This window comes from Elgaria multicarinata, chromosome 2, assembly GCF_023053635.1.
Source record: "Elgaria multicarinata webbii isolate HBS135686 ecotype San Diego chromosome 2, rElgMul1.1.pri, whole genome shotgun sequence".
NCBI classification, from domain to species: Eukaryota; Metazoa; Chordata; class Lepidosauria; order Squamata; family Anguidae; genus Elgaria; species Elgaria multicarinata.
Window position 1 is genome coordinate 117379048 of NC_086172.1, and position 18042 is coordinate 117397089.

Below are 18042 nucleotides of genomic sequence, written 5' to 3' on the forward strand. Positions count from 1 at the left end.
GACTGCGTGCTAATATTTGTAATGGGAGGAAAGCTAATCCCCATCCACACTGGCTATTTAATAAAAATAATCAGCCATACTAGGGCTAAAGATATTAATGATTTCATGTCTAGCTTGGCCTCCAGACTCTTAGCTTCATGGATTCTGATAAATGATAGTGAAGTCTGCTTCAGCCCTAGAGCTCATTGTGGTTCAACACCTTCTGAATTAGTTCTCTCAGCCTACAATAGAACTTGAGATTTAATTACCATGTTTAATAACAAGTTGTCTTGATTCATCACTTGCTCTTTTGGTAACCAGGCTTTCAGTCAGATGTAGCAACACTTTTGTGGCATTACCAAGTCAACCTCAGGGAAGGAAGACATGCAGGCATCATCCTTGATGGCTTATTGAACTTCTGCACCACTACCTGCTATTGGAGGTGATTTCTAAAGAGGGCCATATTATTTTGCAAGCCTCAAAAGGAGGAATAAAATTGAAAGGAAATTTTACTCTCCCTATGAAAATGTGAAACAAAGATGACAACAAGCTCTAATATTATGTCAGTTCACTAAAGCAGAAGACAGTGGAAGTTATTTCCAAGGGCTGGGGATGGTTGAAAGAGGGATCGCTGCTCATGTACACTGCAAATGCACACTACTCAATGTGCCTACCCTTATCTCTATTACTCTCAACTTGCACATTTTTGTCGTGCTTTCAAATCTTGTATAAATAATTTGACCAGAAACTATTGCCCATGATTTCTGGAGCTGATGGGAATTGAAGTCCAAAAATTAAAGGGCATCAGCCTGGAGAAGGCTGGTATTCACCATCGGAAAGTATAGTTTTTGTCTTATCACCTTTGATTCTATATATAAAAAAACCCCATCTTTTTCAGATTTCAGTGGCAAGAAAAGTCTGTGAACCTTTAGAATTTTCACATATTTCTGGCCTAAAATGTTATTAGTTCTTAATCTAACCACATAATTCTAGATAAAGAGCAATATATAACCTGGTTAAAAAAATGACACACACACACACACACACATAATTTATCCACAACTGATTCAACATTCAATGTTGTGTGAAAAAGTATGAAACTTTTACATTCAGTACCTGGTGGCATCTCCTTGAGCAGCAATGACTTCAGGAGGTAAGCATTTTGTGTAACTGTTGGTCAGTCTCTAACATCGGTTTTGAGGATGGTTGGTCCATTCCTGTTTACAGAACTGCATCAAGTCAGTAACATTTGAGGGCTTCCTTGAGCAAACAGCTCACTTCAGGTCCTACCACAACATTTTGATGAAGTTTAAGTCCAGACTTTGACTAGGTCATTCTAAAACATGGAATTTCTTCTTCTGCAACCATTCTTTTGTGGATCTGTTTGTATGTTTAGGATCATTGTCTTGTTGCATGACCCACTTTCCATTCAGCTTCAGCTCATGGACAGATGGCCAAGCAGGTAAACACGGCAGTCCCCACTGGTCCACCAATCTACCATTCTGCATAAAAATGGCAGCTCACCCTTTTTTATTTTTTTTTAATGAATGTCCATTTATTCAAATAATAGTTATAAAGGGGACATGTATGGAAAATTACAGCCATAAATGATGGGGAGCAGGGATGGGTGGCCAGTGGGCTCCAGAGAGCACAGTGTGACCTGGGCTATGGTGAGTTTGCCCACCCTTACATTCTGATACATTGAAAAATTCATGGTTGTGTTAATGATGGCAAGCTGTCCAGGTCCTGAGGCAGCCAAGGCAGCCAAAACCATCAGATTCCTACCACCAAGCTTGATAGTTGGGATGAGATTCTTATATTCGAACTCAGTTTTTGTTTTTCACCAATCGTGTTTTTCATCGATGCCAAAAAAGTTCTCTATTTAGCTTGTCTTTCCAGAAAGGATTGTTTCAGAAGTCTTAAGGATCATCTATGTGATATTTCACAACTTCAAATATGCAGCAATGTCTTTCAGAGAGCAGTGGTTTCCCCCACTAACTCCATTCTTCAATCTTTTTCTGATTGTTGAATCATGAACACTCACATTAGCGAAGGCTAGTGTGGCCTGCAGATCCTTGGATGTTACTCTGGGGTTCTTTTTTTACTTCCTGGATGATATGTTAGAGAGATTTTGGTAGGATGACCACTCCAGGGAAGAGTGACTATGGTATTGAACCTTTTCCATTTGTAGTGGAGCCCTAAGAAATGGTTTTGTAACCCTTTCTAGTCTGATGAGCAACTGTATAGTGAAGACCAAACTCACAAAGCTTTTAATCATTTTAAAAGGTGGGGCCTTCCGAACTCACCTCTGAAAATCTACCTATTTTCTTAAACACCTGATTCTATTTTTCCCTTTATTTGAGCTGAAAAAACCAACACTCACTTACTTTTCCACAGAGCCTGACTCTTAAGTACTCATTGTTTGCCTAATTTATGCATCATTTAATTTCACAAATCATGGAATTGGTTAATATAAAACCTACTGGATATTTAGAAAAGGACTGGTTTGGATTCATGAAGACTATCATGGTAAAATTATGGAATTTCTATAATTATCATTAGGGTTCACAATATTTTTCTCACGACTCTACATACAGAGTAGAGATTATAGACTCAATTAGTAGGACATGGAAGAGATGGAGGAGCTTTATACAACAAAAGGCAGCTTTTTCTGTTGGAGGTGGTACGTTCCTCCAATGGAAAGCTCTTCCATTGGAAGAATTATTATTATTATTATTATTATTATTATTATTATTATTATTATTTATTTATATAGCACCATCAATGTACATGGTGCTGTACAGATAACCAACCATGTAAGAATATTGGTGGTGGTGTTGCTATTATTATTATTATTATTATTATTATTATTATTATTATTATTAATCTTCTAGTTTTGAGTGGCACTTTTGATTTTTATTATTAAAACTGTGTAAGTATTTTGAAAGGTAATCTTTCAAAATGTCATCCTTAAAACTAAGGCCATTTCTACACCAGCCTGGCGTAGAGGGAGGGAGGGGGAAGGATCACATGATATCCTGATCATGAGATCCTCCCCTTAGTCCACATGCAGGCATAACATCCCGGGAGGAAGGAGGGTGTTGCGCCTGCCATTTTTTTTAAAGGAGCTCCAACTCAAAAAAAGAAAAGAAAAAAGCCCCAACCCCACTCCCCACCCCACCCCCGATTCCTCCTGGCCTGGTTCCTTCCCTCTACTGCTCCCTGCTACTTGCGGGGATAAGGGAAGAAGCTGGAACATGCAGCCACATATCCTGCTGTCTCGGGACGATCCCAAGACTGCGGGAAGAATTGGATTTTCGCAGGGAGTACTTATCCCTGGGAAAACCCGTTCTCATCCCTCTTTCCTCCCAGGAGTCCCTGGGCCTTGCTAGACGAGGTTTTAGCGCGCTGTGAGGCCCGGTTTCCCTGCTGTGCATCCAGATGACGCACAGGGGAATCCAGGGTCAGGCCGCGCTGAGATCTTCCTTAACGCGCCATAAGTGAATTCACTGATGGCGCACCTTTTCCACAGCCCCGGCCCGAGGCCGAGGCTGCGGAACATCTAGCAGGGTCCGTGGCTTTTTGCGGCTACTCACTTACTCGCGAGTAGCCAGGAAAAGCCACAGACTGGGCACAGCACTCATACGAGCGCTGTGCCCATCGGGCCGGGGGGGATCCTGGGGGGGGTAAGAGAGGGGCAGGGGGAAGGCCGGACCCGCCAGGAGAGAGGGGGGGAAGCCAGACATCAGGGATGGCACAGAGGGGCGAAGGAAGGAGAGCCGGGGATGGCACGGAGGGGCGAGGGAAGGAAAGCCGGGGATGGCACAGAGGGGTGAGGGAAAGAGAGCCGGGGATGGCACAGAGGGGCGAAGGAAGGAGAGCCGGGGATGGCACGGAGGGGCGAGGGAAGGAGAGCCGGGGATGGCACGGAGGGGCGAGGGAAGGAAAGCCGGGGATGGCACAGAGGGGTGAGGGAAAGAGAGCCGGGGATGGCACGGAGGGGTGAGGGAAAGAGAGCCGGGGATGGCACGGAGGGGTGAGGGAAGGAGAGCCGGGGATGGCACGGAGGGGCAAGGGAAGGAGAGCCGGGGATGGCACAGGGTGGGGGGAAAGCCGGAGAGCCGAGGACGGGATGGGGGCGAGGGAAGGATATTTTTTAAAAAAAAAACCCCACTTACCTTGTCCGAGTCTTCGGGGCACACGTGGCCGCTTTAACACTAAAAAAAAAAATGGCCGACACTGCAGGGCTTCCAGAGTCCCTGCGCGTTGTGTGTGTAGGAGCCGGGGCGGCGCACGCTAAAGTTAGCATGCTGTCGCCCCGCCTCCCTGCCGGCTTATCCGGCATAGTCTAGCAAGGCCCCCTGTCCATCATTTGGACGCACAGGGACTCGGCCGTGACCAGCCCACATTTTCGGGCTGGTGTAGAAACTAGGGGTGTGCACGGACCCCCCGCTCCGCTTCACTTGCAGATCCGCCATTTTCCGGATCGGGCCGCTCCGCCCCGCCCCCGCTCTGCCCACTTCCGCTCCGCTCCGCCCGGAGCTCCGGATCCGGATCCGGAGCTCCGTTTCCCCCCCATAGGCTTGCATTGAAAGCTAAAAAATTATACAACTTTTTTTCTGTTCAAGTTAGAAACCTCATGTTTGGCACCATGACACCTCATGGGGATATACACACGCACGCCAAGTTTCAAAGCAATCCCATCATCCCCTGATTTTTGGCGAATTTTTGAAAATCGGGCACCCCACACACAACATCCCTGCGAGGTGGGCAGGGGAGGAGGGAGGGAAGGCAGGCAGGCATGCAGCTGGCATTTCTGGGGGCATAAGGAAGTGAGCCAAGGATAAGCCAGTAATGCATATAAAATGGAATAAATCAATAAATAAACAAAGGAGGGGTGGAATTAAAAGCAGCAGTGTTGCTGAATAAACAGCAAGAAGATTTTTTTAAAAAAGGCTATATCTGTCTTTTACCAGCAATAGGGGGACGTGCCCGGGGGAGGGGGAAGCAGCTGCCAGTTCAACTCAAGACAGCCACCAACAGCTCTGAGATTAAGAAGTAAACGCTCACTTCAACTCATAACAGGCATCGCTCCACCACTGAAAAGTGAACATTCACTTCAACTCATGATAGGCATTGCTCCACGGTTTTACTCTCTTTGGAAGGCTCTAATGGCCTTCCAGTGCAGGAGAGAGTGGGGGCACGTCCACAATGAGATGCCCTAGGGGAGCTCATCTCCTTGCACCACATCTTTTCAGTTGTTCCCCAAAGTTAGGGTGGGGAGCAGTGCTGTGTTTCTATCTCTTATTCTTGGCTTAGTATATGATTTCAGGTTGTGTTTGTGCATTTGGTGGGGCTACTGTGTTAAAAAACACGGGGAAAAGCCCGTTCAGATGAAGAAAGAGAAGTTTCCCAGAATCCCAAGTTACCTGTTTTGCCTATGCCCTCCTCTAACTTTGGGATCATCATGACCGGGAGCTGACTCTGCCCCTCAGCCCTTTGAAAAAGGTATTTTTCCCGCCGATTTTTTAAAAACTTCTAGCGCGCGACCCGGACAACGCAGAAAGTTGAGAGTAGTCTCAAAATGACCCGCATCCACGACTCTCTGTGCACAAGAATTTTCAGAACGATAGCTTAAAAACCAACCCAGTTATGCCCGAGTCTTTCCCTCAATGCAATCCTATGGGCGAAAAGCCGAAAACGCCGTTTGAGCCGTGCGGTTGACCCGATTTTCACAAAAATATAGCACGCGACCCAGACAACGCAGAGAGGTGAGAGTGGTCTCAAAATGACCCCCATCCACGACTCTCTGAGCACAAGAATTTCTAGAACGATAGCTTCAAAAAGAACGTAGTTATGCGCGATTATTTGCCGCAATGCAATCCTATGGTGAAATGTTTTCAAGATGGCGACCGGAGCGCTCCGCCTGAACTAGGAGCTCCGAAAAATGGCCGCTTCTCTTCGCCTTGCTTCTAGGGGGTCCGCGGTCCGCTCCTACTCCGCCTCTGGGTAAGGCAGAGCAGGCCAATCCGCTACTGCTTCTACGCTCCTAATCGGAGCGGATCACACCCCTAGTAGAAACAGCTTAAGTCTCTTTTTCATTTTATTTATATCATGCTTCTTAGGGCCAAGTTTTAGATGGTGTTAAATGTATGCTCACATCTAATGTGCACTTTTGTTTTGTTTTAAATGTGAATTGCTTCAGCTTAATTAATGGGATATAAGCAGGTATGGAGAAGAAATGTAACCCTTTCATCCCATGTTGTGGTCCTGAGTACAATCCCCTTTCTGAAGCTTGTATTTGCTGGGGGGATGCAAGCCGCCATTGTTCTAGGAACAGGGGTATCTAGTGTTTGTTGGTTTCCTGATGTAAGTCATGGGTCTCAGCAGGTGCCCATAGATGCTGCCCCCCTGGTGTCAGTTCTGCTTGTGACAATAATGAGGACCCCAATTCTAAGTCCCCCAAAAGAAACATACAAACATGACTCACCACCAAATCAAGCACTTATGTCCCCATTGATTGCGACTGACATATACGAATAGTATAAAATTATTTTTATTTAGATTCTAAATTAGCTAATATTGTCTAATCCTTTGAAGAATCACCTTTTTCATATCAGATTCAATAATTCTGCAATCTGCTGCATTTCATCAGCTGGAAGAGAGAAACGCTTCTCAGTAAAAATGTGTATGCATGACATGCCACATCAGTGCAGGGTAATTGAAAATCCACACTGAGGAAAGGATGCTCCGATTAAGTTGTTGTTTTATTTAAAAATAAAAACAAAAAACAACCTCCTGATACAGGCCTTGTAATTGCAGCACTCCTATTATCCTGGGTATATCTGACTGACTGATTCATTTCCATTAAATGAGGCATTAAAAATAATTTTCTCATGTAATAGCAGAAACATGTCGTGGAATTTAAATATGAATATCCCTGACACTCATTAACAAGTAAACTTTTGCTGGATATATTATCAGCGCTTAAGTAAAAAAAAAAGTTTGTTGTTGAAAAATAGCTATTTAAAGTCTGATTCAAATTGCTTTGCTATCTGAGAGGGAATTGGCATTTGCAGACAGCCCTGACTGAGTTGGGCACACAAGGGGTTTGGTGTGAAGATGTCAGGGGTGGGCCGATTGGGGCTGAATAAGCCATCCCCATTCCCCACCCCGTTTGATCAGCACCAACCCTCCCTGGAAGGCTTGACTGTGGGCAATTGCTGGCTGTAGAAATTCAGGGCCCAGCAGAAATTGTTTGCCAAGTATTTTCTGTATCACTGAACTGTAGCTCTGCCCTCAAACACCCATAGGATGAAGCAATTGGAGAAAATTATTTCCTTGCTCAGGATTCTGCTCTTCCTGTTGTAAAAGAGATTCAATTTTGTTCTTTGGCTTCCAGTAAAAATAGCCACTGGGACAGGAATTAACTTAAACTATTTGAGTACAATACACAATGGGCCTGTTCAGACAACACACTAAGCCATGATTAGGCCACTAACCCCTTTGCACCAAATGATTAGTGAGGGTGTTTAAACTGTGGTTATGTAGCTGCCATGGTTAGGAATGGTTCACACAACACACTAAGCCATAATGTTTAGTTCAAAATGCTTAACCGCTGTGGCTTAACATGTTATCTGAACAGGGTCAATAGAGGCCTAAATTCTCAAACTACAACAGTGAAAAACAAAAAACAGGGTTCTTCTTCCCACTCTGCCTCAGATTGTGCCTCCTATAAGTATTCTCTTGATTTCATCATCATCTCTTTCATGCAGTTTACCACACCTCCCACAGCATCGGTTGTTCTAGGTTGGTATGGTGACATGTGTATAAATTTTTCAAACTTTAACATTGGTTAATTTGAAGTTAGCAAGGGTTGTTCCTCCAAAAGAAGGGCTTGTGAATTACTTTAAAGGTCACATTTATATGCTGCATGCCCTTGGGGTGTACCTGACTTTTTCAGACTTGGAAATCCCTGGGCCAATGGATTGCTCCAGAGCTAAAGTATTGTTCAGTAAATTACATTCCCATTTTTTTTAAGAAAAGAAGAAAAGTTTTATTTTAGCCAGCTTCATCAATCAATGACATGGGGAATAAGGGGTTAAAATAACCCACCTGAGTAACCCAGACATTTCTAGACATGAGTTTCTGGCCTGATAGAGTCTGACTGCAACACATAGACTCACAATGGTCTCATCTTCATTCTGAGCAAGTAAGAATGTTAAGGGAATTTTCCTCAGAATACATCTGAACATTACAACCTGGGGAAATTCCCATATAGGCTGTCCCAGTTTCTCCATTCTGAAGGGGAGGGATTGCTGACCAAATCACAGCCTACTAAGATTTGTTTGGCTATGGTGCAGAGGAAGGCCACCTTAACTGTGGTGTCCTCCATGTGGAATCATCTCCCATTCAGAGATGGTGGGCTCTCAGTGTGGACTTCTGCCGACAAAGACACACTTGTTTATTATTTATTTATTTATTTAGAATATTTATATACTGCTCCTCATTGAAAAATTTCAGAGTTTTGAAAAAGTTTGCCCAGGCATTCCCTGACAGCTACCACTGTCAGCTACCCCTGGTGATTTTAATGAGACTTTATTGTTTTTATCATAGTTTTATTGTTTAATGAGAGGTTTCATTGTATTTTACCTTGATTTTATCATGTGAACTGCTTTGGGATTTATTTGATTTTTTAAAATAAAAGTTGTATAGATATTCTCTAAAATAAAAGTTACTTTATTCATTTAATAAATCTGTTTGCTGTTCTATATACTTCAAAGTCCTTGAATTTAATGTAAAGTATACATCATTATTAAACACAGAATCATTGTTTCAATCAGTTGTTTGAAATCCAGTTTGGCTGTGAGTAGCCTAACCATTACGGGCACAATGTAAACCTTGCAAAGGTGCATTAATTCACTCATAGATCTGTGCCTGATTGACCTCCTCTGTACATAGCAGAACTGCTGGACTGGGATGTGTGTGAATGGTTCACATCAGGTTAAACTGTTGCTGGTTCTGTGATAAGATTGATATTGAACTGAGCAATATGAAATGTTCAGCCTGAGTTTGGTAAGCTGGACCAGCGATCAGCGCTAGTGTAGATGATGGTCAAATATAACTCGATGGTAAAGTAACTTTGCACAAACTGAAAATACAATTAATATCCTCCTAGTCCTTTTGGAGCTAAGTAGACAGGAATGAGCATCATCATGAACAACAATGATAGATACTATTATAACAATTGGATCCCAACTTCCAGAAGAGCAGGTTTGAAATTTGCAACTACTTGCTTCTGCCATCAGGAGCAAACATTTTTAGCTAGGCAGAGAAAAAAAAATTATGAACATCCTGATGAGAAACATGCAATCTGACCCTCATTAAAATCCCCGCAAACACACCTGTCAGCCCAAGGGAAACTGCTGAAAATGTGAACCTTGATTAATAAAACTACTGATTAAGTATTATGAATAAAATGAAATATTCATGCTCTCTCTCTCTCTCTCTCTCTCTCTCTCTCTCTCTCTGGAAAGCTGCTTCTGAAACTTGCCATGCTATTCAATCTATGGCTAAACAAAGTTTTATCTCTAGAATTATTTGGGCATTTATTTATTTAATAGATTTAATATCCAGCCCTTTAGGATGCCTCACCTCACAGAGAATCAGTGTCAATTACCAATTATTAAAATAATCATATAACAATACAAAATATATAACAATATAATGTAACAAGAGATGAAATAGTTATCAGATTAATTCCAAAACCATCCCAAAGGTGGCAATAACAACAACAACAACAACAACAACAACAACAACAATGGTTTTTAATGGTTCTTCTAAAAACCAATAAAGAGAAACCAAATTATATTCCTGGGGAAAGAGTTCCAAAGGAATAGGGCCACCACAGAAAAATTGCATTGCAAAGATTCCTCATCATCTTCGTCTTGATACATATTTGCAGAGGGAGCAAACTAAGGAACTATGCAGATAGGTATTCCACAACCCATGTTTGTTAGGAATTATTGGGGGTGGTAGTGTCAGGACCTTTCACAGGGTAGGATTGGCAGGTGAGAGGAAAAGTTGCCTCACTGATTCTCCCCTGAAAATATCCCACCTCAGATGGTGTTTCCTCTTACTTTGGTCTCAGACTTCCATTTGGAAAAATTGCCAGGGGCAGGAGTGTATTTTCAGATGAAAGGACAGCCCCTTCCCGTCCACTGATTCTCCCCTAGAAGTGCCTCCCACTTCCTTATTAGTGTTACAGGGTGACTGGGAAGTCCAGACCCAGTTGCTGAGAATTACTCTCTGGCAACTCCATTGCTCAAATTCCTCCTGAACACATGCAAGCTCAGAGTCTATTAATATTAAGAACATCACAACCACACCAAAATGCAAGTTGGTTTTCCATCACTAGGAAGCACTATCATTTTTCATTCCCTTAATGAAAAATAAAAATATAATCTAGTTAACACTAAAGAGTGATGGAGAGAGTAGGAAAAAGAGAGGTAAGCTTGGTGGTATCTGGCAAGGTCTGGAAAGCTGAAACCACCATCTTTAATTGGAAGTTGCATACTTTTCAGAGATATTCTTGGAGAGGAACCCCAAAAGAAAAAAGATAATCTAGTAAATGCCTAAGAGTGTTGAGGAGAGTGGGGAAGAGAATAACTTCATGCCTTTCGTTGTTTGAGGATATTAGTGTGTTATTTTAATCACTTAAGGAGGTGTTCAATAAAAAAATAAATCAAGGGATTGTTAAGCATTAATTCAGCATGTGGCCCTCCAGATGTTTCAGCCTACTACTACTCCCATCAGTCCTAGCCAGCATGGCCAATGGTGTGGGATCATGGCTAATAAGAAGCAACTGGGTAAGAGACTCCAAAAGTAACTTTCTTCAGCTGAAGCAAATGCTGCTTTAAAGAACAGTACTATCTTGCTGGTTGCTTCCCCATCTGTAGCTTTTATACCTGTAAATAAACCAATATTACAAATATACCATAATACCAATATTCACAATCTGCTTACAATAGAAGTGAGTGTATAAAGGCTGGAACATCTTACGTATTTCTCAGCAGAGTATGAACACCCAAAAATAGATTTTCTGACTTCTGCACACCTATCACTCATATCTTTGGTCCTTGATACCACGCTTAACCAAAATTCAAAGTGGCTTGTAGGAGTGGGCAAACTCACCTGTGCTCTCCTCAGCCGGCGCTCACCGTGCCCCCACCAGCTGTTGGGCTGCACGAGCCTCTTCTGAGGCTCAACTTGGCCCAGCGAGTGCTCAGCAACCACCCGCCCATGAGCTAAATAGCGCACTTCCCTTTCCTCTATCATTGGCTGGTGCTATTGATGCCACAGTGGGAAGTACATAATTTCAGGAACCTGCAAAATGTGCACACTTCCCCCCTGCACGGATGGCAGCCTTGAAGTCCCCGTTGATGCAAGGGTAAAGGTATGAATGAGGAAGGGAAAATGCACAATTTTGGTGCTTGGGTGGAGGACTGTGCTCATGCCAGGAGCACCCAATTGGGTTCAGGGGGCAGGGTCTGCCAGAATCCCAGACCCAGCTTTACTTTGAGGCAGTGTTATTGAGCACTTAGCGCTTCAGATACTGTAAACACTATATGCTCTATACAAATCATAATAAAATAAAGCCATAAGCTGTAAGTGGTCAGCTGGATATATTGTTATTTCTAACTTTTCTTTATTTTTGAAGATAAAAATACTGGATATTCTAAAATAAAGATTGCTGACCAAAAGATAAGACCTGCTGGAAAACCAAAATATTGTAAGTAAAACCTGTGATAGTTCTGCAGTGTTGCATAGTACACTGCCACTACTCAGAATGTGGCTTTCTGAGCTTTGACTTGTGCAATCTGTAGCTGAGAGCTCAAGGTTTTGAGCAATGTTGTTCTCAATAGGCACCATACCTGCAACAGACCCCTTAAACTTTCTGGGCGATGCTGCAAAGCTGACCGTGGAGGGGGACACAAAAGGCATGCCTTGGCCAGAGCACTATTTTTCCTAGGGCTGGCCCTGATCCTACAGGGCAGATTTGAAGCATGCATAGGGGACTCCAGGGAAAGGAGAGGATGGGAAAGTCCTGTCACAAGAGCAAAGGTCCCATTGTGCTAGTGGGCCTCCTCCCATGCAAGGGATGGATCTAGCCCCATGTCAGCATCTGAAGTTCCATGCCTGTGTACCTTTCAGCTGGTGCAGCTTCATGCAAAGTTGCAGTAAGATACCTGGGACTTAGATAAAAAGAAACCCTGTCCTATTAAGATCTCAAAAGCTTTAGCTACACGGGAAGTTTCAGAACTATTGTTCTGTTTTTTATCTTAGGGTAGATGTTATATTGTGAGGTTTGTGTTTTATTGGAAAAAGTAGATTTAAGAATGAAAGTGAAAAATGGATTCAAGGACTCTTCCTTTACAAACTATTGTGGGCACAAATTATTGTGGGCACAAAACCAGAATTGAATCCACCAAGCAATTCATGGGGTGAAATCCGATGTTGCATGAGTGGTTCTCCATTCACACAACCAGATTTCTGTTTGCTCTCCTCCCCCTGCAGCTCCCCACACTCCACCAAACTTGCTCTGGAGGTTTGGGTGACCCTCTGGAGCAGGTTTGGGGGTATACGGGGTGCAGCAGGGAGGAAGGGAAATCCATTTTGCTAGTAGTTTCCATTTCACTGGTATAAGGACAGCACTGAATACAACCCTCTGTGACTCCTTTGTAGAATTGTTTATCAATCAGGTACAGGTGATAGATGGATAGTCTAAGGCTTCCTAAATACTGTAACTATAAATGTATAACACCTGCAAAGTAAAATTCATAACACATCTAATGTTCAGGAACATCTTTTCAGATGCATGAAGAGTGTGCTAGAAAGAGGGGCTGAAGAGTTCTGGAAGAATTTCATATGCAGGAAGCATTTCGTATGAAGCCCTTAGGATCCTGTTCCTTTTCCCCACAGAAAAGCATTCACCAAATAAGTCAAGATGATGGTGACATTTTCCATCAAAGAGAAATCAACAGAATAAGGAAATACCCAGAAGCCACCAGGCTTTAGCCTTACAACCAGTTTCCATTGTGGAATTTATTATCAAATCTGGATCTAACCCAAGAACTGGATATCTTTCTTTTGTTCTTTCCTTTCATTTTTATCTGAAGAATAACTATAGCCAGTCAAGAACTGTCTGCCGGTGTCAAGCATAGTCATTGGGGTGAGGTAATCATCTACTGCCTGTGGAGACAAGAAGCCGTGTTTTTAAACTTTTAGTCCTTTTGTACATATCCTGAAGGAAATGGAAGATGTTATTGCTCAAATACATGACATAGAATTGTCAGCCAGAGAAAAAGTCCTTGCTAATGGAGAAAAACACCTGATAGGTGTTTTTGAGCAGCTTGTTCCTGTTCTTTGATAGTAAAATAAAGAAATATCCATATTGTTAGACTCTCATCTTTTTTAAAAAAAATAATGAGATGAAATATTAATCAAAAACATAGGGAACATACTTTCTTTCAGACATCCCACTATTCTTATATTCATATTCAGCCCTGCCACTCAGATGAAAAAGTTCAGAGGAACACAGCCCGTAGGTAGCTTGATTAGTAAAGAAAAATATATTACTTGCCCTACTAGCTTCAACATTTTGTTCCATTTCCTTATCTTTGAAAGCTGAAGAGCAATAATCTCATGGAAAACAAAACTCATATTGCAGAATCCTCTATCAGGCAAAGTTCACCTTCTTGGGGTTTTCTAATAATAGTTTAGCTAGATTCAGGACCCAAACCAGTAATGATGTGAAAAGTTGATTATGAAGATGGTGAATGATTTTAAAATAATCAGTATGAAATTATAATTGGGGAAGGGGCTATTTTGACATATTCAAAGTTTAGAACCCAGCCTTCAGGAGATGAAAAAAGCTGTTATGCAGAGAACCTTGGTGAGGCTCCATCCAATTTTATTTAGCTGCTGATAAAACAAATCTCCATGTGTGTTAAATGATAAAACATTTTTGGTTATCAAGTCACTAAGGGTCAGCAAGACAAGCCCATTGAAGAACATCTCAGCAAGTTTCCAGCAAAGGATGTTAGTCTAAGAGCATCAGACCAAAAGCATCAGCCACTTATGGATGTTCGTCCTTTTGATGACAATATCTGCTAGGGGTGTGCACGGACCCCCCCCCCCCCGCTCTGCTTCTCTTCCAGATCCGCAATTTGCAGATTGGGCCGCTTCGCTCCACCCCCGCTCCGCCCATGCCTGCTCCGCTCCGCTGCGGAGCTCTGGATCCGGATCGGAGCTCCGTTTCCCCCCCCCCCCATAGGCTTGCATTAAGCTAAAAAAGTATACAACTTTTTTTCTGTGAAAGTTAGAAACCTCAAGTTTGGCACCATGACACCTCATGGAGGTATACAAACGCACGCCAAGAATCAAGGCAATCCCATCATCCCCTGAATTTTGGGGAATTTATGAAAATCCAACACCCCATTCACACCCCTTTCGATAGCTCCGTCAATTTGCACGTTAAAAACCTCAAACTCACCACCATGATAGCTTATCCAGGGATTCACACGCATGCCAAGACTCAAGGCAGTCCCATCATCCCCTGATTTTTGGGGAATTTATGAAAATCCAACACCTCATTCACACCCCTTTCAATAGCTCCGTCAATTTGCACGTTAAAAACCTCAAACTTGCCACCATGATAGCTTATCCAGGGATGCACACGCACGCCAAGACTCAAGGCAGTCCCATCATCCCCTGATTTTTGGGGAATTTATGAAAATCCAACACCCCATTCACACCCCTTTCGATAGCTCCGTCAATTTGCACGTAAGAAACCTCAAACTCACCACCATGATAGCTTATCCAGGGATACACACGCACACCCAGACTCAAGGCAGTCCCATCATCCCCTGATTTTTGGCGGGGCTTAAAACTGCAGACATCTCAATGAGGCCATTTCAAAGGAAATCCCAACATGCCATGAATTGGGGAGTAGAGATAAACTTATATGAATCTTCTTCCACACTTGAAAAATGGATTTGGAAGTTCCAAAACTCCAAGTGAGCACAGGAAGGACTTCTCCCCTGAGTCAAAGCCAGACACACACAACATCCCTGCAAGGCGGGCAGGGGAGGAGAGGGGGAAGGCAGGCAGGCAGCAGACATTTCTGGGGGCATAAGGAAGTGAGCCAAGGATAAGCCAGTAATGCATATAAAATGGAATAAATAAATAAATAAACAAAGGAGGGGTGGAATTAAAAGCAGCAGTGTTGCTGAATAAACAACAAGAAGAACTTTTTTAAAAAGGCTATATCTGTCTTTTACCAGCAATAGGGGGACGTGCCCAGGGGAGGGGGAAGCAGCTGCCAATTTGACTGGTCCTAGTGACCAGTCTTTTAAGAAGCAACGCTGTCAGTTCAGCTCATGAAAGCCATTGCTTCACCACGAGAGCTCTGAGGAGTAGAACTCTCACTTCAACTCATGATAGGCATTGCTCCACTGGGTTACTCTCTTTAGAGGGCTCTGATTGCCCTCCAAGTACAGGAGAGAGTGGGGGCACGTCCACATGGGATGCCCTAGGGGAGCTCATCCCCTTGCACCACATCTTTTCAGTTGTTCCCCAAAGTTAGGGTGGATAGCAGTGCTCTCTTATTATTGGCTTAGTATATGATTTCAGGTTGTGTTTGTGCATTTGGTGGGGCTACTGTTTTAAAAAACACTGGGAAAAGTCCGTTCAGACTAAGAAAGAGAAGTTCCCAGAATCCCAAGTTACCCGTTTTGCCTATCCCCTCCTCCGACTTTGGGATCATGTGATCATGACCGGGAGTTGACTCTGCCCCTCAGCAATCGAAAAGGTAATCTTTTTCCCGCCTTTACCCTACTTTTTAAAAAATTCTAGCAAGCGAACCGCACCACGCAGAGAGCTGAGAGTAGGCTCAAAATGACCCCCAGGCATGACTCTCTAAGCACAAGAAGTTTCAGAAAGATAGCTTCAAAAACAACACAGTTATCCCCTTTCTTTTCCGCAATGCAATCCTATGGGCGAAATGTTTCAAGATGGCGATCGGATCGGACCGCGGAAACCGGAGCGCTCCGAAAATGGGTGCTTCTCTTTGCCTTGCTTCTAGGGGTCCGCGGTCTGCTTCTACTCCACCTCTGGGCAAGGCGGAGCAGGCCAATTCGCTCCTGCTTCTACGCTTCTAATCGGAGCGGAGCACATGCCTAATATCTTCCTTCCACACATCTCCCACTCCTTCTGCTCTATTTTCCATGACAAAATAAGACCCGGTAAATCTGTTGTTTTGCTTTTTTGAGCTGAAACTTGCCACCATTTCCTGCTGCATGCAGGAAAAGCAGCACAATAAAAGCTCCCACTGAATGGGCCATGTGGTTGTTGCTGCTGCTTTCTTCCCCATGTGAAGAAAGAGCAAGCTGCTTGTCCCTATTGTGGGACAGAAAAGCGACAGTAGGGAAACACGATTTCCTTCCTGTTTGATGCTTTAACTTAATGTTAAGCAGGATCTACACTACTGCTTTATAATGGTTTATAGCAGTATTGACAACTGTTGGGACCCAGGACATATTCTTTATACCATTTTCAAAACGCTTTCCTAAGTGTTATATTCTGCTTGGTGTAGATGTGGCCTTAGTCTAACTTAATTCCTATTCATTTCAATTGGTTTACTGAAAGTAGGACTAATACTGGATAGAATTTTTCTTTTTCTTTTTGTGAATACCCAGTCCAGAACTTCAAGATTTGTTTCTGTTTTCTAGGGTGATGCACTCAGCATAGAATGGTTTGTTAGATTAATCCCAAGAGGCCAGGATTTATTCCTAGAACCTGTTTCCATTTCAAAGCCTCAGGTTTGGGTGGACACTGTGGTTATGCATCAACTAAAATGTTCATATATTTCTGCTTCATTATTTATTTTACTCATCTCTATCACTTATATCCTTATGTTCTATGTCAGGATATATTCAAGGCAGTTTACAAAGGCTGAAAACTAGAGATGGGTGATAATTTCATTTCAGTTGGGTTTTAATAAGAACTAACAAAATTCACAAAGCTCTCCACATTTGAGGGGGCAGGGAAGAATTTGAGAATTTTAAAAAAATCAAATGTGGGAGAAATCAAAACTGACAGATCTGAGTGGCTTTGAGTGCTTTGCTCTTAAGAGTCTGGATTGAATCTCTGTCTTTGTGATGATGAATTAGTTTTGCCACCTCTTTTTTTCTGACAGGCTCCTCATCTCTAATAGCTGTATTAAAAGCTGCAGAAACATCAAGATCCTTTCCATGCTGGGGATAGCTGCACCTTTTGAATTTGGCTGCCACTGATGGGTGGGAATTTCATTTTGACTTGTTTTTTGATCAGAATTTAGCAATGTTTGGAAAGGTCATATTCAGGAGAGAAGGAACTTGAGATTTAAAGAATTCTCCCATCCCTGATTTAAATGCAATACAATGTCATGATGATGATGATGACGATGATAATAATAATAATAGAAATGAAACAAATAATTTTAAAGCCACAGTCAAAAGCCTGAAATTAAAAAAAATATGTTTGAAATAAAACTGCTTTCAAAGCTTGACTAAAAGTGGTCTATTACATAGTTTAATTAATGAATGAATTAATATCCTGTCTTTCTGTGGAAAATTGCACTTTAAAGAGGCTAACACCCCCAAAGACATGCTGTATTTAAAACAAAATCTTAAAGTTTTTAGAATGTTTTTTAGGATGTTTTAACAATGTATATTATGTTTTAATTTAGTTTTACATATTTTACCATTTACTGTTGTTCCCTGCCTCCATCAAAATGGAGAGACGGGTGAGAAATAAATTATTATTATTATTATTATTATTATTATTATTATTAAACATAATGTAAAACAGATGTATAAAAATGCAATTAAAATAGAACAATAAGAGAACTAGACCATACCCAATCGATTAAAACTGCCTTCAGCAGCAGATCAGGGTATAAACCAAAACCTGCCTGAATAAAAATAGTTTTGCCTGCCATTGGAAGGTCAAAAGAATGGGAAC